At 41.9% G+C, this 23,891-nt stretch overlaps 2 pseudogenes; both read right to left on the bottom strand.

Moving 5' to 3' along the window:
• Window positions 1-7,947: 7,947 nt before the first annotated feature.
• On the bottom strand, window positions 7,948-12,113 carry LOC101446471 (transmembrane protein 144-like; annotated as a pseudogene).
• A 483-nt stretch (window positions 12,114-12,596) lies between these two features.
• On the bottom strand, window positions 12,597-23,008 carry LOC139436167 (RNA polymerase II elongation factor ELL2 pseudogene; annotated as a pseudogene).
• Between the last annotated feature and the right edge of the window lie 883 nt (window positions 23,009-23,891).

The raw sequence follows: 23,891 nt of genomic DNA, 5'->3' as shown, positions 1-23,891 counted from the left end.
TGGCTTTGTGTGATGAACCTGTCGATGGCATTCTTCTTTTCTGTCACTATGGTTTTGATTTCTAGCGTTTCTGGTTGAGTTTTTCTGCTTACATTATCCATCTGTTATTTTTTCTCCCCTCCCCCTCTTTTGCCCTACTGTTTTTTCTGTCTGTATCCATTTGCTGTGTGATCTTCTGTATCTATTTCTCATTTTGTCTTCCATCTTTCTCCTCTAGGATTCACTGGGATTCAATCCTGGAGACCTCTGATGTGGAGCGAGGTTCCCTGTCAACTGTGCCACCTCAGTTCCTGTTCTCTGCCATGCTTCACCTTGACTCTCCCTTTCGTTTCTCTTTGGTTGTGTCATCCTCTTGCCGTGTGACTCACTTGTGTGGGCATTGGCTCCCTGCTCAGGTGCTCAGCTTATCACTTGGGCACTGGTTTGTCATGCATGTACTGGCTTACCATGTGGGCACTCACGTGGGCACTCGACTCACTACATGGGCACTGGCTCACCACATGGGCACCTTTGTGGGCACTCGGCTCACCATGTGGGCACTTAGCTTACTGCACGGGCACTTGACTCACCATGTGGGCACTCAGCTCGCCATGCAGGACTTGCGTGAGCACTTGGCTCACCACATGAGCACTCAGCTCACCTCATGAGCACTCGGCTCACCTCGTGGGCACTCAGCTCACTGTGTGGGCACTTGGCTCACCATGCTGGCACTTGGCTTGCCATGGGGACACTGGCTCACTGTGCAGGCACGCTTTCTCTTCTTTTTCACCAGGAGGCCCTAGGGATTGAACCCATGTCTTCCCATATGGTAGTCGAAGGCCTTATCACTTGAACCACATCACTTCCCTCCATCTGTTCTTAAAGTATTAATCGTAATTATTTTAAAGTCCCTGTGTAATAATTTCAACATCTCTACCACACCTGAGTTTGATTCTGATTGCTTTGCATCTTCAGGGTAAGTTTTTCTTGACTTTTGGCATGTCCTGTCATTTTTTGTTGAAAGCTGAACATGTTGTATCTGGTAATAAGAACTGAGATAATAGGCTTTAGTGTGAGGATTTATGTTAAATCTGCCTAGGAGTTGGGCTCTGTTTAATGTTTGTTGTACCTATAGGTGCGAGAGGCTTCAGATTCCTCGAGTGTCCTTGTTTTTCCTTCCCTCTTGACTTTGCACTTCCCTCTGTACTTCCCAAGACTCTGTTGAGAAGTCTGTCTCGCAGCTCTTGGAGCTGACGGCCACTGTTCCTGCACTCAGCCCTGCTGGTGTGCTGTAAGGTGGGGCAGGGGAGCATTCTACAGCTCACGCTTCACTCCGCCCTCTGGTGGCCATGCCCCTGGGTGGTGACCTTCACAGTGTTACTGATAAGCTGAAAACTTCCTCCTAGCACCTCCTATGTGGACTTTTGTCCTATGTTCTAGAAGTCTGTTCTTACTTTATTTTAGTAATTTTCTTCTCAGTATATGTAAGAGTATCATTGGAATTAAAAGCTGATTTTCTTCCATTTCTTGCTATAATTTTGTTTTCTCCGTGTTCAGTTGTTTTGATTATCTTAGTTCTTATTGTTCTATTTCTAATTTCCCTAAAATATCTGCTTCATTTTCTATTCATTTTCTGTAAGTGAAGAACTAGTGGTTGTTTGGGTTCCTACTAAACTCTTCTCCCCTGGGTTTAGTTTTCCCTTTCAGAGAATTTTTTTCTCATTCTTTGTGGCCTGGGCTTCTCCCAGGCTCCTGAGGAGGGCTCTTTCAGATCCGGTACCTGCTCTTCTGCCCCCACAGGCTCTTCCCTTGTGAGCCTTCTGACTCACTGCTGGCTTCAGCTACCACTGAGATGCCGGCGACTCCCCCAGGCCTTAACTTCATCCTGGGCCTCTGTTCTGAGCCCCAGAAGCATCCCTCCAGCTGCCTCCTGGGGAGCCTGCCCTGCTTTTCCCAGAGACACTTGAAGCCCAGTCTCTTTCTCTCCACTTTCTGGTTTTGCAAATGGTACTGGGTTTTACCTGGATGCTCATAAAGATACCCTTGGTGCTCATTTACCCATCTTCCCTTTATAGCATGAGTCAGGGGCCTGATTTTTGGCGACTGATAGCATCATATCTTTGTGTATCATCTTTCCTCTGCCCCTCCATTATTACTGCCTGAATCAGCTCTTACTGTCCTTTGCCCTCTTTTTTCCCTTAAGCCAATCTCCACTGTCCTTCTGGCTCAGTGCTGACCAATAGAAATATAACATGAGCCCACACATTAAAAAAAGGAGTGAAAAAGAAGCAAGTGAAATTAGTTTTAATAACATATTTAATTTAAATCAGGATACAGAATATAATACCATTTCAACATGTAACGATATTTGAAAAGGCACTCTCAGTGAAATATTTCCTTTTTTTGAACTAAGCTTCTGAAATCTGCTGTGTATTTTATACGTATGGCACTCTCAGTTTAGCCTAACGACATTTCAGTTGTTCAATAGCCCATGTAGCTAGGTGCTACTGTATTGGTTACCACAATTACACATCATTGCTCCTGCAATGCAAGTGTGGACATGGAAGTCCAGTGTTTATTTCATGTCTTTACTGGTGCTAATATTTGAACCTATGATTTCCAATGTGGGGCTGTATACCCTAAGGCCATAAATCCTAAATCCTAAGGCGAAGGTAGTCTAAAAGCATGGTTTCTGGATCAGCCGCGGCGTGAGCATCACCTGCTAACTCGTTAGAAATGCTTGTTCAGTTATTCACGAGGCAGTCCCTTTGGTACTTTAGGGCACATTTTATGAGATCAGTTTTGATATGATCATATTTTACCTTGTTTGCCTAGTCTATAGACAGGTCAAACCTGATCTGCCTCTTTAAAAAAAAAATTAATATTTCAATTTCTAATTTTTTCTTTACTAGAGAATTTGTGGGTTTACAGAACAATCATGCATGAAATACAGGATTCCCATACACCACCCCCCCACCACCACCTTGCATTGGTGTGGAAAATTCATTACAACTGATGATAGGACATTTTAATAATTGTACTGTTAATTAAAGTCCATGGTTGAACTTAGGGTTCTCTGTTCATATAATATAGTTCTTTAATTTTTAATTTTACTTGAGATCTTGGGGCTGGGGATTGAACCTGGGTCTCAAATGTGGGAAGCTGGCACTCAACCACTGAGCCATATCGATCTCCCCTGAGTTAGTTTTTTCATACATTTATTTATTTATTTTTTTAGGAGGCACTGGAAACTGAACCCCAGCTCTCCCATGTGGGAAGCAGGGGCTCAACTGCTTGAATCACATCTGCTCCCTCCCCCCTTTTTTTTTTTTAAGATTTTTTTAATTTAATTCCCCTCCCCTCCCCCGGTTGTCTGTTTTCTGTGTCTTTTTGCTTCGTCTTGTTTCTTTGTCCGCTTCTGTTGTCATCAGCGACACGGAAGTGTGGGCGGTGCCATTCCTGGGCAGGCTGCACTTTCTTTCGCGCTGGGTGGCTCTCCTGAACGAGTGCACTCCTTGCGCGTGGGGCTCCCCTTCGCAGGGGACACTCCTGTGTGGCAAGGCACTCCTTGCACCCATCAGCACTGCGCATGGGCCAGCTCCACACGGGTCAAGGAGGCCCGGGGCTTGAACCACGGGCCTCCCATGTGGTAGACCGACGCCCTAACCACTGGCCCAAAGTCCGTTTCCCCCTCCCCACCTCCCTTATTTTTGTTCTTCTCTTAGTCTTGAGGGATTTGGGATGATGCCTGCTCTGACTGCTTCAGGCTGAGAGGGGTCTTAGATATTATGGGGAAGAGGAAATACATCTCTGAGAAACATTTGACGAGTGCATTGAAAATTACAGGTTCGTATAAAAGGAATAGAAGAATCATGATTAGGGGAATTTTAAATGAGTATAACTGCTATATTTGGGAAATAGATTTTCATATTTTCCCAAATAGGGCCCACCGAGGGTTGATTACATGAGTCTTTGTGGGTTGCCTATGGTGTCTGGATGTCCCTAGAGCCCTCAAGAGCACTATTTTTTTTTTTAAACATATTTTTGTTATGAAGTTGCAAACCTACAAAACAGTCATACAGGTGTATAAAATCTGAGGAGCACTTTTGATTGAGGCTTTGTTTAAAAACTCTGTTTTATTTAATATTTTCCCCTTTTGGTAAAGGTCTTTTTCCAGATGCACTGCTGATTAACACTTGGTAATAATCCCTCGATGCCAGGGAGGCTCATGCCCAGAAGTCATGTCCCACTTTGGGAGCAGGTGGTGAGTTTATTTGCAGAACTTGGCTTACAGGGAAGACCTCCACAAGGAGGTTTTCAGGAGGTAACTCTTAGGCATTGATTATAATTAGGCTTAGTTTCATTATTACAGGAGTAAGTTTCATAAGTGCAAGCATTAAGATTGAGGGCTTGGCATATTGGACTGTTTTCTTTTATTAGGTAAGGCTTATGTAGTCCAGAGTTTTTTTTGTTTTTGTTTTTACCATCTCATTTGAGAAAGAAGCAGGACTTCCCCAGGATGCAAGTTTAATATTTTGATAGCTACTGTATGAGCTTCTACCTATCCAGAAGACATACCTATGACAACAAGAATACATTTATACCCCATTCAGGTATACTTGTACTTATGGCATATATTTGTTTTATAGCTCCTGAACAACCTTTTCTTTTTAAAGATTTATTTGTTTATTTGCCCCCCCGCCCCCCATTTGTGTTCACTGTCTGCTCTCTGTGTCCATTTGCTGTGTGCTCTGTGTCTTCTTGTCTTCTCTTTAGGAAGCACTGGGAACTGAACCTGAGACCTCCCATGTTGGAGACAGGCATTCAATCACTTGAGCCACCTCAGCTCCCTGCTTTGTTGTATCTCTCATTGTCTTTCCTCTTTGTGTCGCCTTGTTGCATCATTTTGTTGTGTCAGCTCACCATGCCTGCCCATTGGGCCAACTTGCTGTCTTGCTTGCCTTCTCCAGGGGCACCAGGAACCAAACCCGGGACCCCCCCATGTGGTAGGTGGGAGCTCAATCACTTGAGCCACATTTGCTTCCCCAAACTTTTAAAAAATCATGTCAGTTTATTCCATTTATCAGCATAATTAATGACATATCAATTTGAAATTATTTTTTTAAGATTTATTTTTTATTTATTTCTCTTCCCTTCCCCCTTCAACCCCCATGTTGTCTGCTCTCTGTGTCCATTTGCTGCATGTTCTTTCTTTGTCCACTTCTGTTGTCAGCAGCACAGGAATCTGTGTTTCTTTTTGTTGCATCATCTTGTGCGTCAGCTCTCCGTGTGTGCGGAGCCATTCCTGGGCAGGCTGAATTTTCTTTTGTGCTGGGCGGCTCTCCTTACAGGGTGCACTCCTTGTGCGTGGGGCTTCCCTATGCGGGGACACCCCTGCATGGCATGGCACTCCTTGTGCGCATGAGCACTGCACGTGGGCCAGCTCCACACGGGTCAAGGAGGCCCGGGGTTTGAACCGCAGACCTCCCATGTGGTAGACAGATGCCCTATCCACTGGGCCAAGTCCGCTTTCTCAATTTGAAATTGAAATGAATTTTATTTATAAAATGTTACAAATATTTTATTTATATAAGCAAATCAGTATTAAAACAGGGCCACCAGTATCATTGTTATGTTGAATTCATAGCTAGAGGAAGAAGTATAATTGTTTGGATGAGTGGTGAGACAACTTCTTAAAAGGTATTCTCCAATCCATAGATACGTGTTTACCTTCTCAAGCAACACATATTAACAGCGAACAGTTATATAGTGTTTGCCAAGTGCCAGATACTCTTGAACGTATTTTACAGATTTTAACTAATTTGAACCTCTCATGAGAGATAGATACTATCATTATTCCAATTTAGAGATAAAGAATCTGATATAGGGAGGCTCAAAAACTTGTTCAAAGTCAAAACTAAGAAGAGGCAGAGATAAGATTCAAACCAGGAGACTAATCTGAGGCTCCTTGCTGGCCAACCAGGCTATAAACTCTTTCTTTTCTTGAAAAAAAAAAATGATTTAAACCAGAGTCCATTCATTTAAGCAGAATGCTGTTCTATCTCTCCTGCACAGCAATGTACTGTACTAACAGGTGAGAGCTTGTAGAATTTGGATTTCTTATGAGTATGGAAAGCATTGTGATAAACATTGCACTAGCGTTTCCAGTTTAGTTTTCATAAATAAATAAAGCCAGCTTTCTGTCATTTTCCTTTGCCTAGTGGAAATGACAAATCAATACAAGAGAAAAACAGGAAAACTACCAGTTAACAACAGAGATTCTAGGAATTTCAGAAAAAAAATAATAAATGATACATCCAAAGACGTGTTGGTCCATTTAAAATTCTCATTCTCATAAGCTAGAACTCACTTCAGTATCTCTAGAATGTTCCCCCAAATTTTGAATGGTATATTTCTGTATGTGTGTGTGTATACGTACGCAATTATATATATACATACATATATAATAGAGGTTCAAATGGTGAAAATTTTTTGTTCTTTGAGGATGGATTTTATCTAGGGATAATAAAAATCTTTAGAGCTAAGGTGGGTGGGAGAGGTAGAGTTGGGCAACACTAATTTGAAGTGAATGTAAGTTTTCACTAAAAATAACGAAATGGACTTTTGAACATTCAGTTACCACCCTTGACATTTTCTTTATCTAGGATCCAGATCATTTGGAATTGATTCTATTATAAAGTAAGTTTTTCTCTGCTAAATTATTTCTGCCTCTCTCAATTAATGAGGATAGTAAGTTGGAAATTTGGACTGTAAGTTCTTTGTAAATGGACTCCATATGGTTTTCTGGATTATGCAATAATGTTTACATATTGTGGTAAAAGGAGCCCTCTCAAATAATGCTGTGAAAATGTAGACATTTTAATCATTCTGTTAAGTCCTTCATATACAGTTCATCAGAAGAATTTTCCCTTTTCTACTTGCCTGCAACTCAGTTTTCCATGTTTCTCATATTCGTGGGGAACAATCATTTACACACTTGAAGAATGGTTGAGGCAAGCAGGTGTGGTTCAAGTGATAGGGCTTCTGCCTACCATATGGTTAGATCCCTGGGGCCTCCTGGTGAAAAAGAAGAAGAGAAAGTGCCTCCGTGGCAAGCCAGCACCCACATAGTACACCAGTGCCCACGTGGCAAGCCAGTACCTGCGTGGCAAGCTGAGTGCCCACACAGTGAGTTAGTGCCAGTGCAGTGAGCCAGAAACCAGGAAATGAGGTCACGCAGCTAACAGGGAACCTCTCACATCAGAGGTCCCAGAATTGAATCCTGGTGAATCCTAGAAGAGAAAAAAGAAATGAGAAGACCAAAAAAAGAAATAGAAGCAGATGTGGCTCAACTGATAAGAGTGTCCACCTACCATATAGGAGGTCCAGGGTTCGAACCCAGGGCCTCCTGGCCTGTGTGGTGAGCTGGCCCAAGCGCAGTACTGCCGCACAAGGAGTGCCATCTCATGTGGGAGTGTCCCGCACATAGGGGAGCCCCACACGCAGGGAGTGTGCCTGCAAGGAGAGCCTGTCCTGCACGAAAAAAAGCGCAGCCTGCCCAGGAGTGTGGTGCTGCACACACAAAGAGCTGACACAGCAAGATGATGCAACAAAATGAGACAGAAATTCCCAGTGCTGCCGAGAATGCAAGTGGACACAGAACAATGCACCACAAATGGACATTAGCGCAGACAACTGGGTGGGTGGGTGGGGAGCCGGAAGGGGAGAGAAATAAAAATGCATCTTAAAAAAAAAAAAGATACAGACTACCACACAGTGAATGGATACAGACAGCAAAAGCAGGGTGGGGGGGAGGGGGACAGGAAGGGGAATACATAAATATATATTGTGAAAAAAAGAATGATTGAGATCCATTTATAATTTGAAAATGAACTCTTTAAGGAACATTGTTGCTGTAGTGGCAGATGGTCTTTTAACCACTGCTGCCATCTGCTGGTCTTTTGATTGTTAGATCTTAGAAAGAGCAGGCCCTAATCCTCCCGTCAAGATGATACAAAATATAAATATCATTAACGGGTAGTATTTTGGACTCTGTATTTCCTTAAACACGAAGATATCCCACACTGGAGTTATGAATCCTGGATCAGCAATGATGATTGGAAAACTGACCACACACTTAGAGAGTGATTAGTTAGCGATTAGCTAACAGCAGGTAGCTATTGCCCGGAGGATTCCTCAAAGGAATCCTCCTAAGATTGCTTCAAAATATAGTTTAGGACTATTTTTCATGGCTATGTAGTAGGCCAAAAAATAGACTGTACTTGCGAGAAAGATGCCACTGAAGTGTACGAAGACATAGTCAAAATCGTATTGACTTGCCACTACATATTTACCACCATTTTGTCTACTGTGGTCCTTGATATAAATGACTGGCAAATGTGGATCCAGAGTATTCCAGCTATCACTGTGAGACTACAGCCCACTGTGTGGTGTAGCACTGTAGAAGGTTTTTTTTGAAGATTTATTTTTATTTATTTCTCCCCCCTTCCTCCCCTGTTGTCTGCTCTGTGTCCACTTGCTGTGTATTATTCTGTGTCCGCTTGCATTCTCGTCAGGCAGCATCGGGAATCTGTGTCTCTTTTTGTTGCTTCATCTTGCTGTGTCAGCTCTCCATATGTGTGGTGCCGCTCCTGGGCAGGCTGCACTTCTTTTGTGCAGGGTGGCTCTCCTTGTGGGGCGTAGTCCTTGTTAGTGGGGCTCCATTACATGGGGGACACCCGTGTGTGGCACGATACTCATTGTGTGCGGCAGCACTGTGCTTGGGCCAGCTCACCACAGGGCCAGGAAGCCCTGGGTGCTGAACCCTGGACCTCTTATATGGTAAGCAGACGCTCTATCAGTTGAGCCACATCCATTTCCCACTGTAGAAAGTTTATCCAACCAGTAATATTCACACCAGTTATCTTGAGTTTGGTTGATTGCATGTTCTGTGACTAACGCGTAGTATCTGTGGTATGTCTGTTACTTGGTATTTCACTTTTGACAAACAAAAATATGAAAGCATTTACTACTGATAGCCCAGCTCCAATGTAATTAGCAGGGGTTTTGATACTTCTTGTGCAGCCATTCCAAACCAGCCAAGCCTTGAGCTTGCCCAGCCAGTTAATCCATTACATGATCCTTAGATTAAGATTCCAAGGCTTAAACTAATTTTTTTTTTTTTGAGGTACCAGGGCTGGGGACTGAACCCAGAACTTCGTATGTGGGAAGCTGATGCTTAGCTCAACCGCTGAGTCATGTTGGTAACCCTGAGTTGGTTTTTTCATTTATTTTGCTTATTGTTTGTTTTTTTTTTTGTTTTTAGGAGGCACCGGAAACCAAACCCGGGACCTCTTGTGTGGGAAGCAGGTACTCAACTACTTGAGCCACATCTGCTCTGTAAACCAGTGGTTTTGATAATTGGGACAACAGCTCTGTTCTCTGTTGCCTAAATGCAGCTGCCAAGCTTTGCAAAAGGCCAAAATTTAGGGCTAGGTAATATCAGAAATTGACCATCAAACACAACCAACCATATGGCAGCACAAAGAACCCACCGAGGAAACATTCCATTGCCATTATCACATTTTCATAGTGCTAGAAAGTTTGAGCCAAACAAAATGACAGCTACAGAAGAAGTGATGAAACCAGTGTTTGGAGCTTTTGCTTATTGCTCAGGGGTCCTATAGTGCCCCCAGGGAGCTGGTTCACTGTAATCTCGCTGTCCTTTCAAGAGCGTTGGGCTGCAGGCAGGCAGTGGTGAGGCTTGCTCTCGCCCGGCACACCTGAGCTCCGCCTCCAGAGCGCCGGTGGGGAGCCAGCACCCTCACTCCCTGTGCTCCCTGGGGCAGCCTCACTAGGCTTTCTCTGAACAAACTTCCTTGTATTTGTATTACTAACCACACACCTGAGTTCACTGTGTTTTCAGTCCCTTGTTTTATACTCTAGTTTTCCTTGTAGGAACATGTACATCCCAAGATGCAAAAATAAATTTTTAAAAATTATTATTAAGGAAGTTGCTACTTGAAATAAAGAAGCTAGTTTTATTTATTTATTTAAGGAGGTACTAGGAATTGAACCTGTGACCTTGTATATGGGAAGCAGGCACTCATCCACTGAGCTATGCCCGCTCCTCTGTCACTTTAAAAAGTTATTGTTTTTGGATGCTGAAGACAAACATCTTTATTAAAGATACTGCCCCAAATTTGACAAACATTTCAAAACAGATTTGTAAACATAATGCTTGCCTTTTCAACTGGCAGCACTTTGGAAAGACAATACTAAATGACAATACAACTTGAATTAACATTACTTCAAAATCCTTATATTTTTAACCGCGTAATTTATGTTCCCACATGATGAAACAAGTGAACATTTAAGTCACATATATGCTCCATGAAATGAAAATATGTGCTGTTTTGATGAATCGCAGTATGATATGTTTAACTATATCTGCTTTTTAATAATCCTGGTGCCCAGGATAAAACAAACATACAAACCAAAAAAACCTCAGATATATATTACATGTAGGTAATAACCTCTTTGCATATGTGTCTTCAAAAAATACTTTGTAGAAGAGGATGTGGCTCAAGCAGTTGAGCCTACTTCCCACATGGGAGGTCCAGGGTTCATTTTCTGGTACCTCCTAAAAAAAACCAACAAAACATTATAGCAGTATGTAAGTAGGTACCTGCATGTTTAATTTTATACTTTTGTTCCCAAACTGTAGGTCTCTTTCATTTTAATAACATAATGATTTTACCTAACATTATTAAAGCTGACAAACTGTTGAAATGAAATATGTTGTCTTCTGCAATAAAGTAACAATTTGACAGGAAAAAAAAAACCCTGTAGTAGCATCTGTCAGTTATTTAACCTTAGCATTTGGTCTTCTAGGAGTTGCAGCTTTTTTTCTGATGCTTGCTCACATCCACATAACCTGTACACACACAGTTCAAGCACACTCTTCAGACGCTGGTAGGTGTGCTTCCTGTTGCTCTAATCAAGTGGGAAGCGGTGTAGCTTATGTTTAACCACACTATGTACTCAACTAGTAAACACCTTAAGGCAACCATTGCAATGAGGAGTTAACTTGCAGGCAGATTTACTGTTCTAGATCAAGTCAGCCTTTATATACATATGTGTATGTATATCTATGTACGTACATATATACTTTATTTTTTGTATTTTGTGCGCATTTCTAATCATTCTACAACTTATTGCAAAGAGTTCACATTAAGAAGGGTCAGAAAATAGGTTTATGTTTATCCTGAAGCATTTGACTTTGGATGCTATTATTTTTTTTTTTTTTTATGCACACAACATTGAAGTGTGAGAATTGGGTTCCCAATATCTTACAAAAAAATTCCTAGTGACAAACATAAGTTTTTGATGAAAAAAAAAATGACTTGACATATAGATACTGTATCTCCACTATCTGCCTAAAATAAAAGATTTCCTATTGACATAAACACAAGTCTTTAGGGGAAAAACAGGACCAGAAAAAGCTTCAAAAATACAAGGAAGCAAAGTAAAGTGGGAAAAAAGAAAGGGAACTCAAGTTTACTAATACTGAAACTTTCAACAGGCGAAATTTCATCCTTTTGGAATCTTCATGCAACTCATTTGGAATTTTAACTAAATAGACTTAACTTTGTTCTCATCTTCTGGCCCAGCAGAGTTCTAGTGCCGTGACTCTGCTTGCTGTTGGTCAAATTTGCCTATTAGTCTTTTAATATGAGCCAGCTTATTATGAAAATTCATCTGTATTTTTCTTCCTGGTAATTGGGACTAGACTACTTGATCTTCTGATACTCTTGTAAAACTTCATGAACATTCTGATGCTTTTTTGAGCTCAGAGAAAGGTACTTTCATTTTGCACCAAGTCTGATAAATCTTCTAGCGACAGTCTCCATGCTGGTCTGCAAGGCCCTGTACTCATAATACTTGGCATTGAAGTCATCCCTGTAATTCTGGCATTGCTCATAGGAGACAATAACAATATATTTTATCAAATAATCTGGGAGTGCAGGTGTTGAGGAAGACTCTTTTGAGGCAGCACAGCTCTCTAACTCCTTCATTGGAACTTGACTGGAGTTATTTAACTTGTCAAGTTCCCTCGACAGTCTCAGTGTCATTTCTTTATTTTTTTCCAAACAAATCAGTATTATTGGTACGTACTGATAAAGCATACAGTTCATCCAAAGTGTACAATTATTGGTATTTGGTGTAATCATGTAGTTGCGCATTTATCACTTCAGTCATTATTAGAGCATTTTCATCATTCCAATAATAATAATAATAATAATGAAAAACCAAAAAACAAAGGAAAAAAGCTCTACCCCTTAAAAATTACCTCTCAATCTTTCTATGCTTCCCCTGCCATACACATCTGCTATTCTGTTTCTGTTTTTCTAATTTATTTCTATTTCTATTTTCCATAGATGGAGTCAAACAATATGTAGTACCTTTTGTCTAGTTTCTTTCTCTTAGTAGATACTACTGTTTTTTTAAATTTAAAAATTTATTTTTATATAAATTGTTACACTCAGTTAAAATAAGATGATAACCACAATAACAATAAATCTACTTTAGTTAGCAGTTGCACTCCCCCCACCACCTTATTTTTGTTCATTCCTCAGTCTTGAGGCATTTGGGATGATGTCCCCTCTGACTGCTTCAGGCTGAGAAAGGATATAGATATTATGGGGCAGAGGAATGAAATCGTTTTGCTTGCAGTTGGAGATATCCCTTGCTTTGGGGCTGGGACTGGTCAATCACTGTCATTTTGTTAGATGTCCAGGAAAGGCCCTAGGAACAGGAGAGTAGGAGTTGACCACATAACCTGTAGGATTTCAAGGCTCAACCAGCATAGGAGCAATTGGAAGGCTTTACATCTTAGAGAAATAAACTTAACAAGTAAGTGGAAGGTAGAAGAGTCATGATGAGGGGGTTCATAAATGGATAACTACCATTTTGACTAAAACTGTTAGAAGGTAGTCTTGAGTCTCCTGGCCTTCTGAGTGCTAGGGGAATTGGAGTTAGAATTCATAGTCTAAGAACTCAGCACTACCTCAGTTATCATTTGTAACTCTAACTAGTGTGAAAATACCCAACAAATATCTGAACATTTTTATATACCCTATATACATGGAACAGCAACAATCCCCCAAGTGCAAGGGCAATGACCAGTGAAGAAGGATGGTCCAAAGATGAGCCCTTGATACTGATGACTATGCTTATGAGCCTGCATGCCTGAAATTTTAACTAGGCCTAGAGCTGCAGAGTGCCTAAGAGTTACCTCCTGAGAGCTTCCATGTTGCTCAAATGTGGCCACTCTCTAAGCCAAACTTAGCATGTAAATGCATTATCTTACCCCCAGCATGGGACATGACTCCCAGGGATGAGCCTCCCTGGTGACAAGGGATTACTACCAATCACTAGCTAATGATGCAATTAGAAAAAGACCTTGAATAAAAGGGGAATATTGATAAAGACAAATGAGATTATATGGCTAAGAGTCTTCAAAAAAGAGTTGGGAGGTCATCAGAGGGGTCGTGCTTATGCACATCTCAGCAGGATCCCAGAGAGAGCCAAAGTAGATACAATTAGATACAATCCCAGGTACTGTTGCTCCTGAGAGCTATGGAGACACACAGGCTCTATGGTCATAGCAGATGGCCCTGGAGTTCAGTGCCTTGTCAGCGGGCCCTACTTTGTAATTTGTGTTCCTGAGTGTGATAGAGTTGGACTCAGATGTGACCTTTCTACACATGCCTCTTCTGTCACTTTTACTGAACCCGTGGTTGGTACTGGGGTTGGTGTATACTCAGGAAACTTGAAGCTCTGGACTGGGCATGTGCCAGCTGGGTCCTGAGCCTAAGCAGAGTTGTAACTCCTACTCTCTGGTTCATTGGACTTACCCAGGCCAACTAACAGGGAGGTGAATATGGTCAGCCCCCACGACAGGGAACTGAGAGTGCCTACAACTGCAAGTAGGAGAATCACATCCATCAGCCATGTGGGATCTAAGCCCCCTCTAGGTTTAAAGGTGGAGTGGACATTACTATCCCAGGGTCCACAGGATGGAGGAATAAAATATTGATTAGAGTGGACTTACTGGTATTCTATTATAGAGCTGTTGTAACTCTAGCAATTGAAGAAATTTTATCATCGATGTGGAGAAAATGGCCATAGTAGTTGCTGAGGGCAGGGAGAGGGAAGAAGAGATGTGATGTGGGGGCATTTTCGAGACTTGGAGTTGTCCTAAATGATATTGCAGGGACAGAAGCTGGACATTATATATCCTGCCATAACCAACTGAATAGACTGGGGAGAATGTAAACTACAATGTAAACTAATATCCATGTGATGCAGCAGTACTCCAAAATGTATTCACCAAATGCAATGAATGTGCCACAATGATGAAAGAGGTTGTTAATGTGGGAGGAGTGGGGTGTGGTGTGGTGTGAGATATATGGGAACCTCTTATATATATATATTTATTCATTTATTTCTCTCTCCTCCCCCATCCCACCCCGGTTGTCTGTTCTCTGTGTCTATTTGCTGCATCTTCTTTGTCCACTTCTGTTGTCAGTGGCACAGGAATGTGTGTTTCTTTTTTTGTTGCATCATCTTGTTGTGTCAGCTCTCCATGTATGTGGCGCCATTCCTGGGCAGGCTGCACTTTCCTTTCACGGTGGGCAGCTTTCCTTATGGGGCGCTCTCCTTGCGTGTGGGGCTCCCCTACGTAGGGGACAACCCAGTGTGGCAGGGCACTCCTTGCGTGCATCAGCGCTGTGCATGGTCCAGCTCCATACTGGACACACTGGGTAAAGGTGGCCCGGGGTTTGAACCGTGGACCTCCCATGTGGTAGACAGACGCCCTTACCACTGGGCCAAGTCTGCTTCTCTCTTCGAGGCTCTTTAAAACATAATCTTTTAAGGTATGTGAGAGGACCTTAGGATTCAGATTGACTACCTATTTCAGAATTGCTCTGAGGAAATTCTTGTCTTTTTAATTGATGCCATCTTTCTGCAGTGGAGCAAGCAGCTAAGGTTTCTTGTAGGCCTTCAGTGCCAGTAGTGAATCACTTTGTCCCTATATGGCTGCTGAGAAGCACTGCTGCTGCTGTGTGTCTTTTAAATTGTATTTGTAGGGTTCATGGGAGTTGACCTTTTTCTCTTAGGTACTGCATCTGAAACATCTTGAGCTGCTTTCCGAATTTGCACTCTTTTTCCTATGTATATGGCTTGATAACCATATATGGTTTGATAACTTCTGTGCTATGGTTGTGGGATTTCTTCTCTGCCTGGATCATTCTTTCTTGTGTCATCTGATACCAGTTGTTTGTTGCACAAATTAATTTTTTTTAATCTTGTTTAAATCCCATACATTTGAGCTGGGAGGCTCCAGAGCTGGAGAATGTTTGCTGGATGCAGTCAAAGCCGCCTTGAGGATTGTCTTTACCCACATTTGACAAATAAAAGCTAAAGTTATGTACTTCATTGGGGAGATCACTTTTTCGGAATTTTGATGAGTCCTTGGAGCCCTTGGAACTGAATCGAAGGTGAAAAAGGAATTAAATTCTTGTGGCCCTGGTAGGTCTCTGGTGCCCTGATTGCCGTCTCAGTGAGGTTCATGTGCAGTACAGTGATACTGTCCTGCTCCACATGCCTGCATGGCAACCTAGAGTGGTGCTCCTACTGCAGGCCTGCTGCCATCTTAAAGGCCACAGTGTGCCAGCGCTGTCACTGTGACAGACATCCCACTTCTGGCATACTGTCATTTAGTGCCACTTGTTTTTGTAAATAAAGTTTTATTGGCACACAGAAAAGCCCCCGTGTTTATGTATTGTCTGTGGCTGCTTTCATGTTGTAATGACAGAGCTAATTAATTGTGACAAGAACTATATGGCTTTTAAGATATAACTTACTGTATGGCTCTTTATGGAAGTTTGTCAACCCCATCTCGGTCTAGTTTTCAAACTTTAGTGTCTATCTGAATCACCTGGAGGGCTTGTTAAAACACTCATTGCTAGGCCCTATTCCCAGAATAATGGATTATGTAGCTGTATAATTAATTAATTAATTAATTAATTAATTTTAAGATTTATTTTTTATTTCTTTCCTCTCCACCCGCAGTTGTCTGTTCTCTGTGTCCATTCACTGTGTGTTCTTCTGTGACTGCTTCTATCCTTATCAGTGGCACCAGGAATCTGTGTTTCTTTTTGTTGTGTCATCTTGTTGTGTCAGCCCTCCATGTGTGCATCACCATTCTCGGGCAGGCTGAACTTTCTTTAGTGCAGGGCGGCTCTCCTTACGGGGCACACTCCTTGTGTGTGGGGCTCCCCTACATGGGGGCACCCCTGCATGGCACGGCACTCCTTGCGTGTATCAGCACTGTGCATGGGCCAGCTCCACATGGGTCAAGGAGGCCTGGGGTTTGAACTGTGGACCTCCATGTGGTAGACGGATGCCCTATCCACTGGGCCAAGTCCACTTCCTGTATATTAGTTATTTAATGCTGTGTAAAAAATTACCCAAGAAATTAGTGGATTAAAACAACAAATATTTGTTATCTCATGTAGTTTTTTTTTTTTAACTTATATTTTTTATTAGAGTAGTTGTAGGTTTGCAGAAAAATAATGCATCTCATGCCATTTTTGTGGGCCTGGTATTTACAGGTGGCCTCACAGGGTGGTTCTGGTTGTGGTCTCATGGTCAGCTGGGGCTGCAGCCATTTTTTTTTTTTAATTATTTATTTATTATTATTTTTTTAATTACATTAAAAAAAATATATGAGGTCCCATTCAACCCCACTGCCCCCGCCCCCCACTCCCCCCACAGCAACACTCTCTCCCATCATCGTGATACATCCATTGCACCTGGTAAGTTCATCTCTGAGCATCACTGCACCCCATAGTCAATGGTCCACATCATAGCCCAGACTCTCTCTCGTTCCATCCAGTGGGCCCTGGGGGGATCTACAGTGTCCCGTAATTGTCCATGAAGCACTATCCAGGACAACTCCACGTCCCGAAAACGCCTCCACATCTCATCTCTTCCTCCCGTTCCCCACACCCAGCAGCCCCCATGGCTACCGTTCCCACACCCATTCCACATTTTCTCTGTGGACATTGGATTGGTTGTGTCCATTGCACACCTATGTCAAGTGAGGGCTTAGATTCCACATGGGTACTGGATGCACTCTTCCCGCTTCTAGTTGTAGACACTCTAGGCTCCATGTTGTGGTGGTTGACCTTCTTCAACTCCATGTTAGCTGAGTGGAGTAAGTCCAATAAGTCAAAGTGTAGGAGCTGAAGTCTGTTGAGGCTCTGGGCCTGGGTGTCATGTTATCAGTCCAGAGATTCAAATCCCCTACATATATCTTAAGCCCAGCACCAACTACAATTCCAATAAAGTAGCATGCAAGTCTTGTGAAAAGAGATCCCCTCTGAGTCCAATTCCATCACGCAGAAACACCAGCTCCAAAGAAGGGCCATCTGTCATGGCAGTGAACCCCTTCTGCCATGACCATAGAACCCGTGGGTCTCTTTATCCCTCAAAAGAACCAATACCTGGGGTTGTATCTACCTTATCTGTCTCTTAGACTCTGTTCAGTTGTACATAGGGGTATTCCTTCTGACAACCTCCAGACTCTTTTTTAGAGACTCACAGCCTTATAATCTTATTTCTCCTTTCCATTTCCCCCTTACATTAGGTCAAACCGCTTCCCAAAGTCATGTTATTATATGTAGACAGGTATATTCTGCTGTTCTGCGTTGAATCTTTAATTCAAGGTCATTTTCTAGTTGCTTCTTCAGCTGGTATGTGGTAGTGATCCCTCGGTGCCAGGGAGGCTCATCCCCGGGTGTCGTGTCCCACGCTGGGGGGAATGCATCACATCTACACGTTGAGTTTGGCTGTGAGAGTAGCCACATTTGAGTAACATGAAGGCTGTCAGGAGGAAACCCCCAGGCACAATGCTACTCTAGGCCTTGTTCTTATTGCAGGTGCATAGGCTCAAAAGTGTAGCCATTGGTATCAAGAGCCCACTGTTGGGCCCTCCTTCCTTCCTGGTTCTTGCCGTTGCACCTGGAGGATTGCCGCTGCTCTCCCAGGGCCCACAACAGTGACCCCCTGGCCAGGAGCCCAGTACCCCCCCCCAGCTGTTGTTTTTAATTGTTTCCACTATGAGTATATATGGACATTACCATATACCCTGGGCATATGCCCTGTATAACTCCCTGTCAACCATATATATCCTGTCAATAACATCCCATATCAGTATTACTCCGCTGCCATTGTTGAACCACTCTGTGATCCAAAACTTCCCGTAAAGTGAATCCCAACATAATGTCAGCTTCACAAGAGTCTTAGATCACCAAAATTCATATATACAATATACAGTATTTCCCCAGATCCACCATAAAACCTTTTCCCTTCCACAGCAATAATCTTTTAACTTATTCATATCATATTTCCTGAAACTGATGTACAGATTCCGAAACTATAGTTTTCAAACAAGGTAACATTTGTGCTTACTATGTGGTCCATACTTTAGGTTGTACAGTTTTCTAAATTTTTTAGTTATCCTATGTTTTGTCTTATGGTTTTCATTATTAGTCTGTCGTCCCCTATATGTTTTTGGTGTAATATTAGCTGTTTTATATTCATCCTCGTGTACTCTCACATAACTCCTCTTTTGCCCCCTTATTTACCTTTGTTCCATCCATTGCATGTCCATTTTCCCCTCCCCTTAGGGCCCACAACGCCTGCCAATCTAATGCCCTGGGAGCCGTCCTTTCTCACGAGAGAGATACAGTTCTCTCTATTTGACGGCATTAGTCTTCCCCAGGATATGGGTCCACCCCACCCAATGGTAGAACCCACCTTGGCAAAATGAGCCTTCAGCTATTCCCTCCGGAGTCCGTCCCGCATCAGACCATACCCCCTGAGCGTCCTAACCAGGTAACCCTCCTACTTATACTTTGATACGTTTTACTCAACATTTAGTTCTCAACGAACTTCTGGCACTCTCCCATGTTTGTATGTTGCCCCTCCCTCCCACTATTTCTTGGACCATATTACCCCTCTTCCCATCCCCAGCCCCCCTAAAACCCAGAAAACCCCACCCGAAGGTAACCCCTTGCCCCCATTTTGTCCCTTCTTTGTGCTCATACTTACCCCCAGCTCGTCACAGATTCCACCCCTACAGACATTAACTCACATCCTTCCTCCACCCCCCGATTTTCAGTAAGCCACTTTTCCAGACTCTAGCTCTCTGAGGCTTATTTCATATCATTGAGGTCATATAGTATTTGTCCTTCAATGCCTGGGTTGCTTCACTCAACATAAGATTCTCAAGGTTCATCCATGTTATCACGTGCGATTGTAGTGTATTGGTTCTTACAGCTGAGTAGTATTCCATTGTGTGTATATACCACATTTTATTGATCCACTCATCTGTTGATGGACTTTTGGATTGATTCCAACTTTTGGCAATGGTGAACAATGCTGCTATGAACATTGGTGTACATATATTGGTTTGTGTCCTTGTTTTCAGATCTGATGGGTATATACCCAGCAGTGGTATTGCTGGGTCATATGGCAAATCTATGGATAATTTTTTGAGAAACTGCCAAACTGTCCTCCAGAATGGTTGGATCCTTCTGCATTCCCACCAGCAATGGATGAGTGTTCCCCTTTCTTCACATCCTCTCCAGCATTTGTATTCTACTGTTTTTTTCATGGCTGCCAATCTTCTGGGAGTAAGATGGTATCTCATTGTAGTTTTGATTTGCATTTCCCTGATAGCTAGGGATTTGGAGCATTTTTTCATGTGCTTTTTAGCCATTTGTATTTCTTCTTTAGAGAAGTGTCTGTTTAAATCTTTTTCCCATTTTTTAAATGGGTTGTTTATCTTTTTGTTTTCGAGATATATGAGTTCTTTATATATGCAAGTTATAAGTCTCTTATCAGATATATGGTTGCCAAATATTTTCTCCCATTGTGTGGGTTCCCTTTTTACTTTCTTGACAAACTCCTTTGAGGTGCAGAAGGCTTTAATTTTGAGGTAGTCCCATTTATCTATTTGTTCTTTTGCTGCTCGTGCTTTTGGTGTGATATTCATGAAGCCATTTCCTATTACAAGGTCCTGTAGATGTTTCCCTACACTGCTTTCTAAGGTCTTTATGGTCTTGGCTCTTATATTTAGGTCTTTGATCCATCTTGAGTTGATCTTTGTGTAAGGTGTGAGATGGTAATCCTCTTTCATTCTTCTACATATGGCTATCCAGTTCTCCAGGCACCATTTGTTGAATAGGCCATTCTCTCCCAGTTGAGAGGGTTTGGTGGCTTTATCGAATATTATATGGCTATATACATGAGGTTCTATATCTGAACTTTCAGTTCGATTCCATTGGTCTGTGTGTCTCTCCTTATGCCAGTACCATGCTGTTTTCACTACTGTAGCTTTGTAGTATGTTTTGAAGTCAGGAAGTGTGATTCCTCCTATTTTGTTTTTCTTTTTCAATATGTCTTTGGCTATTCGGGGCCTCTTTTTATTCCAAATAAATTTCATAGTTTTTCTAGTTCCTTAAAGAAGGCTGTGTTGATTTTTATTGGGATTGCATTGAATGTGTAGATCAGTTTTGGTAGGATAGACATCTTAATAATATTCAGTCTTCCTATCCATGAACAGGGAATATTCTTCCATTTATTTAGGTCTTCTTTGATTTCCTTGAACAATCTTGTATAGTTCTCGATGTATAAGTTTTTTACCTCTTTAGTTAAATTTATTCCTAAGTATTTGATTTTTTAATTTACTATTGTGAATGGTATTTGTTTCTTGATTTCCTCCTGATCTTGCTCATTATTGGTGTACAGAAATGCTACTGATTTTTGCGCATTGATCTTATAACCTGCGACTTTGCTAAACTCATTTATGAGTTCTAGGAGCTTTGTTGTAGATCTCTCAGGGTTTTCTATATATAGGATCATGTCATCTGCAAATAATGAAATTTTGACTTCTTCCCTTCCAATTTGAATGCCTTTTATATCTGGTTCTTGTCTCAGTGCTCGAGCAAGTACTTCCAAGACAATGTTAAATAGGAGCGGAGACAATGGGCATCCTTGTCTTGTTCCTGATTTTAGAGGGAAGGATTTCAGGATTTCGCCATTGTAAACAATGTTGGCTTTAGGTTTTTCATATATACTCTTTATCATGTTCAAAAAGTTTCCTTGTATTCCGATCTTTTGGAGTGTTTTTATCAGGAAGGGGTGCTGTATTTTGTCAAATGCCTTTTCATTTGTTCTTTTGTATATTTGTTTTTGGAGGCCATGTCTTCAAGCACACTGATCCTTTCTTATGCCTCTTCAAATTTGCTGTTATATACTTCCAGTGTATTTTTAATTTCATTTATTGTGACTTTCATTGCTATAAGATCTCCTATTCTTCTATGTATGCATTCAAATTCTTCTTTGTGCTCATCCAATATCTTCATAATATCCTTAATCTCTTTAGCCATCTCATTGAATTTATTAAGGTGATTTCTTTGAGCATATGATTAGTTGTCTCAACTTCTCTAAACTGATGACTTAGTTTGTTCCCTTGACTGGGCCATCTTCCTGTTTCTTGGCATGGACTGTAATTTTTTGTTGGTGTCTTGGCATCTGGTTTACTAGATATATTTATTCTGGATAGTTTCTCTCTTTACTCTAGGGCTTCTATTTGATTAACTTTGTGTTACAGCCCATCTTTGATCCTTGATTCAACTTAATTTGGAATCTTATAGATTCACATTTAGCTAATCTGAAAATTTTCAGCTCTTTTTCATCTGTTTCTTGCCCTTTCTCCCTTGCTAGTTGCATAATAGGAGCCAAGGATTCAGTTGGTACTGTAAGCCATGGAGGCTGAAGCTTCCCATGTTGCCCAGGAACCAGTGAAGCCTCTCCCACATTTCTACCCTGCCAGGATAGGAACAGAGCAGCAAACATGTGCAGTAGCCCAAGACATGCAGGCCAAGACTCTAGTTGCCCAAAGAGACTGAGGAACCTTTATACCTCTTCCTCCCATGCTCAGGGTGGGTATGGTGCTGCAGGTATGCATGGAAAACTAAGCTCTGCTGGTTAAAACTAACCGCAGTTGCCCAGGTAGACTGGTGAAGAATTGTCCCCTCCCCCCCAACTCCCCTGCTAGGGGTGGAGATGGAGCTCTAGGAGTGCCCAATAATCTAGTCCATGCAGACCAAAGTGCCTGCAGTTGCCTAGAGAGGCTTAGGAAACACTGCTTCACTCCTGTCCTATCATGGGCAGGAATGGAGGCACAGTTGTCTAACAATCCAGTCTGTGCTGGCCAAAAGCACCTGCTGCTGCCTGGAGAGGCTGAGGAAACCCCCCCCCTCCACCACTCCTATTCTATCAGGGGTGGTAATGGAGCCCACAGGTCTCCAAAAATCTAGTCTGTTCGGGCTGAAAATTTCTATAGTTGCCTGGAGAGACTAGTGCAGGTCCCCTCAGCTTCTTTCCTGCTGGAGGTGGGGCTGGAGCCCAGGCTGGAGCAGCAATCTGACCTGGATGGAAAGAAGCTGATCCCTTCCATCACTGTGATTTTTCAATCAGCCCTGGTTTCCCTTATGCCAGAGGCAGAGTTGAAATGGAGGCTACCAGTCTCTTTCTGACTTGGGCAGGTTCAAACTTTAGGTGTTCTGAGGATGAGACTTTAGACAGTCAGATTTACTAATCAATAGCTGAAGTTGATGCCCAACTATATCTTCCTTCCCCATTTTTGGGAAATGGAGCTTCCAACTTCAGCCAGAGAATAGTTCCTGAGGCAGCTTGCACTGTTGGTGGGGGATGGGCACCAATCTCCATAGCGTGGAGTGCTCTACTCATGAATCATCACTGCAGATGGGCAGTCTCCTTCTTCCATTCTTCCAAGGATGTTGCAGGATACTTTAGATAGCTCTGGGTGATTACTAACTGCATTGTAGGTTAAGCTGACTCTTGAAGCTCCTTACTCTGATGTCATGTTGCCCCTCCTCCTGTTTCATTGATTTTTCTGTTGTTTTCTTCTGGAAAACAATTTAATTAGTTGACTTATACAAACATTTTACCCCATATCATGACATATGGAATCCTTACTTCCATTTAGTTCCCTTTACCTTCCCTGGTTTTAAATATCACTATCCAAGAATCAGATAGTGATATGATGTTTGTTTTATTCATAAAATATGATTTATAAAGCCTATGAAGAAAAGGATTCCGTTTTGTTTATATTCATATTCCTGCTCTTTCCATTGCTTTTCCTTCCTGATGCTTCTTTTTGCTCATTTCCTATCTGTTTGAAGAACTTTATTTAGCCAATCTTTAACAGTGGGTCTTCTAGTAACAAAGTCTTGTAGTTTCCATTCATCTGAGAATGCCTTTATTTTCTCTTTATTCCTGAACGATATTTTCACTGGGAGTAGAGTTTGCTGATGATGGTACTTTTCTTTCAACACTCGAAAAATGTGCCACTTCTTTCTGGCTTTCATAGTTTCTGGTGAGAAATCTATCATTTAAATTGGTGTCCTGTGGTTAATGTGTCATTTCTAACTACTTTCATGATATTTTATGTTGTCTTTAGTTTTCAGAAAATTAATTATTATGTGTCCAGGTGTTGATTTCTTTGGAGTTTGCTCAGCTTCTTCAATCTGTAAGTTTGTGTCTTGTGTAACATTTGGGAGGTTTTCAGCCAAGTGTTTCCTTGAATACTCTTTTCAGTTCCATTCTTTTTGTTCTCTTCTTCTGGAACTCCTATAATACAATTGTTAGATTCTTTGTGCCCTGAGACTCTGTTCATTTTCTTTTTAATTTTGAAATAATTTCAAGTGTAGAAAAATAATACAAAATAGAAACTTACAAAAATAATA

This window comes from Dasypus novemcinctus, chromosome 6, assembly GCF_030445035.2.
Source record: "Dasypus novemcinctus isolate mDasNov1 chromosome 6, mDasNov1.1.hap2, whole genome shotgun sequence".
In the NCBI taxonomy this organism is placed as follows: domain Eukaryota; kingdom Metazoa; phylum Chordata; class Mammalia; order Cingulata; family Dasypodidae; genus Dasypus; species Dasypus novemcinctus.
This window is presented reverse-complemented; position numbering and strand designations above follow the sequence as displayed.